Source organism: Octodon degus, unplaced genomic scaffold (genome assembly GCF_000260255.1).
Source record: "Octodon degus isolate 3935 unplaced genomic scaffold, OctDeg1.0 scaffold00003, whole genome shotgun sequence".
Lineage (NCBI taxonomy): Eukaryota > Metazoa > Chordata > Mammalia > Rodentia > Octodontidae > Octodon > Octodon degus.
Window position 1 is genome coordinate 11674690 of NW_004524579.1, and position 7694 is coordinate 11682383.

The window sequence follows — 7694 nt, forward strand, 5'->3', positions numbered from 1 at the left end:
TTTTGACACAGTGAACTATTATGACTGATCTGTAAATTCTTCATTTTTATTTTGGACAGTTTTTATTGTTATATTCAGTTATGTTTGTAAATAATTCATTTTCAATTTGCAATCTATTAAAAAATAAAAAAAAAAAAAGAAAGGAGCATTCTCAATCTGAAAAAGGTCCCCAGTGAGGAATACCCAGCTGCAATCATGTCTAATGTTGGAAGACTGGACACTTCTACCCTGTGGTCAGGAACAGGACAAAGGTGCTCATTCTTACCACATCTATTTATCATTGGACAGGAGGGGTGTTGTTTTGTTTCTGAGACAGTGTTTCATTATGCAGTTCAGGCTGGCATTGAACTCACTTTATAGCCCAGGCTGGGTGGCTAAACTCATAGTGACTCTCCAGCCTCAGCCTTCTGATTGCTGGGATTACAGGCATGTGCCACCATGCCCAGCTATACTGGAGATTCTAACAAGAACAATTAGGCAATTCAGTATATCCAGTATATCCAGGAAGAAACAAAATTGTGCAAAAACCTTAGAAACCCATTAAAAATCAAGTCTGGTGTGGTGGAGCATGCCTCTAATCCCAGCATTTGGGAGGCCGAAGCAAGAGGTGCACTGTAAATTTGAGGCCATCCTGGGCTACCAAGTAAGCTCCAGGACAGCCTGAACAGCCATAGTGAGGCCCAGTCTGAAAAAAAAAAAAAAAAACATTAAAAAGCTAATACAGGTCAAGACCCCACTGACCAGCCTCTTTAGGCCAGACCCCCACCTAACAAGTAGTAAGTGGGGAAATCCCCACAACTTAATCTCCTTACAAAAACCCTATTTCTGAGCACAAGAAGCTTTGGAGGCAGGGGTTTCTAAATATAGACTATAACACCTTCCAATGTGTTTTCTTCAAACAACCCCCAGAGGAGAAGCCCAAAGGATGCCCTCCATGGACCTCAAGAAAGGCATATTCCCCAAGGCCCTCTTTCCCTCACCCCCTACGGATTGAACACTTTTTCCTAATAGCTTCTCCTCAAGCCCCTGACCTTTGTGGAACCTGCGAGTTATAAATGTCTTCTGCTTGGTTTGGTTCCTTGCAGTGTCTCACTTGACACAGCATCTGAACCTAACTTTCTGCTCTGGGCACTCTCAGAGTGTGGCTCTCTTGGATTATGGACACTCAACAGAAAGACCTGAGATCAAATTAGAAACAATAGTGGTGGAACTCACCATGGTAATCAGCTTGATGTAAATTTTGATGCAATCTCTATCAAAATTCCAAGCAACTTTTTTTTTAATTGATGAACTTATCCTAGAATATATACAGAAGCCAGGCATAGTGGTGCACGTTTGTAATCCCAGCACTGGGAAGCTGAGGCAGGAGGCTTGCAGTGAATTTGAGGCCAGCAAGGGCTACAAAGTGAGGGCAAAGTGTGAACTCCATAGTGAAAGCCTGTCTCAAAAAGACAAAAATTAAAAGTTTAAAACTTTAAAAATAAAATGTAGATGGAAAATCCTGGTATAAAGAGTGGCAGTTCAAGGTCTGCCCGAACTGCATAGAGAAACCCTGTCTCAAAAGACAAAGGTGTGTGTGGGGGAGGGACTTAAACATATTTCCAAAAATGATATGCAAATGTATAAAAGTGATTCGCTATCACTAAATGTCAGAGAAATGCAAAGCAAAAGCAAAATGACATGTATTGGATGGAATGACAATAAGTGTTGGTGATGATTGGAACCCTGTACATTGTTTATGGGATCGTGAAAGGTGTAACTGCTATAAAAACAATATGGAAATTTTGCAAGAACATTTTTTCATGATCTATATCTGGGTATTTACCCAGAAAAAGTGAAAGCAATGTCTTAAAAGGATATTTTCACCCACTTGTTCATAGTTGCAGTACTCACAGAAGCCAAGAGGCAGAAGCTACCCAAATGTCCATCAACAGATGAATGTATCAGTAAAACAAATATAGTACAATGAAATGTTATACAGCCTTTCAAAGGAAGGCAGTTCCATCAGATGCCATAATGTGGCTGAAATTTGAGGACATTATGCTAAATGAAATGAGCCTGTTTCAAAATGACCATTACTGTTTTGATTCTACTTCTATGAAGTACCTAAAATAGTCAAGAGAAACAGGAAGTAGAATTCCAGCTAACATTCTTTGAAGATGAAAGGAGGTGGAGACAGAAGTTGTTTAACAAGTACAGAATTTCAAAGTTGTAACATAGAAAAGTTTTGGCACTCCATTTCGCAATGGTCTATGTCTACATAGGACTCCTGAATTGCATACACAAAACATGGTCAACATGACAAAGTTTATGTTAAGTGCATCGTACCACAATTTTTGAAAAAGAAATGAAATACTGATGTGAACTGCAACATAGAGTACCTTAAAAACATTTGAAATGAACAAACCAGACACACAATGATCCCTTTGTATGAAATCTGAAGAATGGGCATCTTTGGAATCCAAAAACAGATTAGTAGTTTGCAGGCCCTTGAAGGACAAGATTTACTTTTGAGCTCAAGAAAATGTCTGGAATTAGTGGATATTGTAAATATACTAAAAATAATTGAATTGTACATTTAAAAAATTAAAGTTGAGAGTGTTGATATCTACCTGTAATTCCAATATTCTGGAGGCTGAGGCAGGAAAATGATTAGTTTGAGGCCAGCCTGGGCTACCTAATTGGTTTAAGCCTAATCTAGAGTACTCAAGAAAGACATGTCTCAGAAAGTAAAATAATCAAGATATGCAGGTTGTGGGCAGATGGACAACTGGAGCTTTGGACCTTGCTGTCGCTGAGGATGGTTGTGGTACTTTTTGGTGGAGCTCTGGTTCTTACTTGTAATAGGCAACTGAACTGAACCAGTGTGGTTCTGGGTGCGGGAGGCCCACCTGAGGATTGTTGCAGGCAGCAGAAAAGACAGAACTGGAGAAGAGGACATGAGGCTGTAGGGAGCTGCTGGAAACTGTAGGGAGCTGTTGGAAGCTGTAGGGAGCTGTTGGTTTTCCTGGAGAACCATGTCATGCTGGCTCTCCTGATGAACTAAGCTGTTCTCATCAGCAAAGGAGCCCGGGACTTTACTGTCACTGAGCATGGCTATGATTCACTCTGGGGGAGCTTTGGTCCTCACTCTGAGCATTGCTTCATGTCTCCAGAGAAGATACACAGCTCAGTCTCCTGGAGAATCCTGTTGCATTGGGTTTCCTGATGGGAACTCAGCTGTTGTTGAACTCAGCTATCATGCAGCGTGGTTGTGGTACTTTTTTGGGGAGCTCTGGTTCTTACTTTCAGTGTTGCTTCCTGGTGCCAATGTAGACAGATCCCTCAGCCTGCTAGCACAGATTCTTCATCCCACTGGCACAGACTTTCTAGCTTCCCCCATTGACCTTTGGACCTTTCCAGCACAGATCCAGGAAGCAGGCCTGCATAAGACATTGTCATGGGCTCTAGGCCTCCAGTTGGACTCATGGGGGACATTGTGCTGGGCTCTAGGTCTTCAGCTGGATTCACACAGGACATTACTGTGGGATGCAAGCCCTCTGCTGGCTTCTTTAGTCTTTAGTGTGTGGACAGATTTCCTGCACTCTTCTTGTATATGACTCTTTGGGTGACTATTATAATCTTACAAAAAATAAAAAATAATAATCTTATAATTGTATTGTTACCCTTTCAAAACCCCAAACTACAGCACAGGTGAAATACATATCTTCATATAGATGGATGGGCTGTTGCCAAGAGTCATGAGCTATGAGAATTCTAAAAGGTTCTTTGGGGACTTGGGTTTAGCTCAGTGTACAGTGCATGCTTAACAATGTTGTTAAGCCCTGTGTTGAATGCCCTGCACCAAAACTGGAAAAAAAAAAGTTATTCATACTGAACATAAATAGTAGCATGTAGAAATTTAGATTTTTGTTTGTTTGTTTTAGACTGTTTTTATTTTTGGCAACGCTGGGGATGGAACCCAGGATCTCACACAAGCTAGGCAAGTGTTCTACCACTAAACTATATCCCAGTATTTTAGTTACTTTCCTTGTTGCTGGAACAAAATACCCAACACTCCCAACTTAAAGGAGGAGAGGTTTCTATTGGCTCATGCTTTAGAAGTGTAAGTCCTTGCATGGTTGGCCAGTTCAGAGGCAGGATGGCATGGAGCAGCTGGCAAGGGAGACGAGCCTCTCTGGGCCACGCTCCCGTGACCCACCTCTTCTGACCTTACCTCCTAACAGCAAATCAGCTATAGGCTCCCATCATCTGATCGCCTTCCAAAAGCCCTAATTTTGAGCACATGCCCTTTGGGAGACATCTAGGTATAAATCTTAATAATAGCTCTTAGGAATAACTCAATGAAACATACCCAAGATGTCTATGCAGACAATTATGAAACACAATGAAGAGAAATGAAAGATGCCCAACACAGAGATAAACCATGCTTATCTATTGGAAGACTTAGTGTGTCCAGCTCCAAATCATGTAAATACCTCACTCACTCACACCTTAAAAACAAGAAAATGTGTCACCTCAACCAGCAGAGGTTCAGAGGAAGGCCTGACTTCAGAGTCACCTGTCTTTTCTCCCGCAAGCGACATCTGAAGCCAGGGGTGAAAAGGCTGCAAAAGCATTAGGTATCACAACTTGAGCACAACTGCTTCAAGAGGGAGAAAGGACGTTTCATAAAGGCAAGAAAGCCTTTTCTTGAACCTCCCTAAACACTGCTGCTCTCTGCCTGGCTGGAGACCCCTGCCTGTTACCCACCAGTTGCTGCTGAGGGAGGAAGCAAGGCATGGAGGGGTTTAGAGAAATCCTGTGGGTGACGTGGGGGCTGGGCAAGTCACCTCAGTGCTTCCCACGAGGTTGCTGCTGCTCCCTGTCTCACCCAGTGCCACCTTTACTGTGCCCAGCCACTGGCCACTCCCTCCAGTCTCCCTTGTCCCGAAGAACCTGTGACCACTTGTTCCGACGCTAACCTGGACACCCCTCTCTTCTCTTCACTAAAAGCTCACAACTTCATTTTTTGTCTTCCTCCGGCCACTGTCTAGGGCTCTTGGTCAGAACTGTTTGTGTTGACTTGAACCTGTCTTTGTCTTCTTTTCCCGCCATTACTTCCCACTTGCTGATACGTGTGCTTGAGCTAACAAGTTTGCAACTTGAGCTCACAGGTTTGCAGCGAAAGACGAAGGTAAAGGGTGTGGCCAGGGAGCTTCGGGATGTTGATTTCCCCAGAAGCCCCTGTGTCTAGTGATTCTCTGGGGACTTGCATGGGGGGTAGGAGCGGTGGCTGTTCAAGAACCCACGCAGCCACCTAAGGGGGGGGGGTACAAGTGATTTCCCCAGAAATGACCTTGCTAGTTTCTGTAACTGTTCCCAGTCCCGTCCATTAGGGAGCAGCTTCCCTAACACTCCAGCCCGATCCCACAACGTGTTACCTACCACTGACATTGTTAGACAGGGTCATGGAACCCTGAGTTTGATTGAAGCGCTGTCCTTGCTCTCCCCACCTCCCCTTGCGTTTCGGTGGGTACAGGGCTTGGAGATCTCTCCATTGAGCGGAGCTGCAGCCCTGGGGATGAGCTTCTTTGTCACCTACTTCCTTTTTGAAGGTGATTTTTTGTTTTGTTTTAATGTTGGAGGAAAGGCTGGTACCCCTGAGAAGGGCCGGCACCCTATCTCTCCCGGTCTGGACAGGGGGCTGAGTGAGGCAAAGGCCAGCCTGTGTGTTTGTCCAGGTGCCTCCTGGACGTGAGTGCCTCCCTGACAGGCGAGCATTTCCACCTTTCGAGCTCAGCTTTGGGCCTTTCCTCACATTACAGGGCAACAATGCACTGCACTTCCTGTTGGGGGCTGGGAGGAGGAAGGGGTCCGAGTCTCTGTTTAGAGCTGTGTCATCTGAGCAGCCAGGCTAGGGCTCAGCTGTGAGAGCGGCAGGCCAGAGGAAAGGACGCAGGATTCAAAGTCAGGTAGCCACAGGTGCAGTGGATACTTGATAAAACACTATTTGTCGCAAAAGCATCTGTTTAACACACGTTTCTGAAGGTATTCTTCTACTTTAACTTTACTTCAAATGAATAGCTAAAATTATATTTAACTGTAAAACCCCAGAGACCTTGCTATTCTAAATCCAGAACAAAACAAGGATGCCTGTGATCACTATTACTACTTAACTGCTCAGGAAGTTCCTGGCAGCGCATTAGGACATGAAACAGAAAGGACAGACAAAAAACATCATCAAGAACAAGCTCGTTCTCCTTATTTATGGCCGTCACCTACTTGCATTTGTTCTTTACTTGCCCAATGCACGCTGTGTCATGCCATTTGAGGACTCAGAATGCCCAACTGCAGGCCTCACAGAGCAGACACCATAGACATAATGGAACAGACCAAAGCAAGTCAACAGTGCCATGAGCCAGGATAAAAACTGAAGCCTGACAGAGTGGCCAACGAGAAGGGCATCCAGGGCTGGCCAAATAGCGCCTGCAAGCAGGTGCAGGGGGCAGGTTTTTGATCCTTGGGCCTGCTGTATTGTCCCCGTCCCTGGGGCGTGCTGAGATGTTGATTGAGACTGGGCGTGGTGGCAAGCACCTGTAATCCCAGCTCTTGGGAGGCTGTAAACAGGTGGATCATTAGGAGTCTGATCTAGTAGTGAGACCCTGAACACCCTGTAGATCCTTCCCTAAAATGCACACACACACACACACACACACACACACACACACACACACACAAAAGAGAAGAGCACCCAGAGCAGGTGGGCTGCCCACTTGGATAGGAAATATTTGACCAGAGCCCAAACAAACATCCATAGGTCAACTGGACAGTGTCCCAAAGGCCAAGGTCACAAGCTCCATGACTAATGTGGGTGTATGACGAGGCACAGCAAGGAGATCAGAAGGGTCCAAGACAGGCTTTAGAAGTAGGCAGGGAAAAAAAAAAGTAGACAGGAGTCAGAGTGTGGGCTTTGTAGGCCATGGGGAGGACTTGGATTTTGCTTTGAGCATGATGGCAAAGATACTTTTGAGCCAGGGAGTAGGAGTGGGCTTAAATCTTAAAAAAAAAAAAAAAAAGTCATCCTAATGGCTGCAGGGAAAATCTTGTAGTAGGACTAACAGAGGCAGCAGGCATCCAGTAAAAAGAATGCTATAAGATCAAGCGAATGAGAGGGCTTGGGACTGGTTGGCAGCAGGCGGCTGTGGATTTGTGGAGCTCTTGGTGTGTCTCAGTGGTAGAGGGCTTGCCTATGCTGTGCAAGGCACTTGGTCTAATCTCCACTGCTGGGCGGAGGGGACAACTTGTGCGTGAGCAGAACGGGTGTAGAATGTGAGACAAACAAGGACTCAGGTCCATCTGGCGTGAGGGGACAGGTGTCAACGCTGCCACTGTGCTGCTTATGACATGAAGTGTGTGTGTGTGTGTGTGTGTGTGTGTGTGTGTTCTAGCCAGGAATGGAGGGGAAAGCAAAATATTTTGAATAATCAGCATCTCAGTGGGTAACTTTGTCCCAGGACAGATTATACGGAGCACATCACCTGTTTCTGACTTAAGCAATGAAATTTGGGAATTTGGATCAGAGGACATGGAGATGAGATTTGGGGATTGATGTTCTAAAGAATTAGGACATCGGGCAACTTCAGGATGGGGACCAAAGAGGCCACATCCTCATCTCTGGAACCTATGAATATGCTGGCAACAGAAATTAAGAT

General features: G+C 44.9%; 1 protein-coding gene across 1 annotated transcript in view; it reads left to right on the top strand.

Moving 5' to 3' along the window:
* The window catches only part of Galnt1 (polypeptide N-acetylgalactosaminyltransferase 1), a 97204-nt gene extending 90480 nt beyond the window's left edge, over nucleotides 1-6724 (top strand). The window contains exon 13 of the mRNA XM_023714318.1: nucleotides 6703-6724. The gene's annotated coding sequence lies outside the window, so the exon portion shown is untranslated. The remainder of the gene's footprint in view (nucleotides 1-6702) is intronic.
* The last annotated feature ends 970 nt before the right edge of the window (nucleotides 6725-7694 follow it).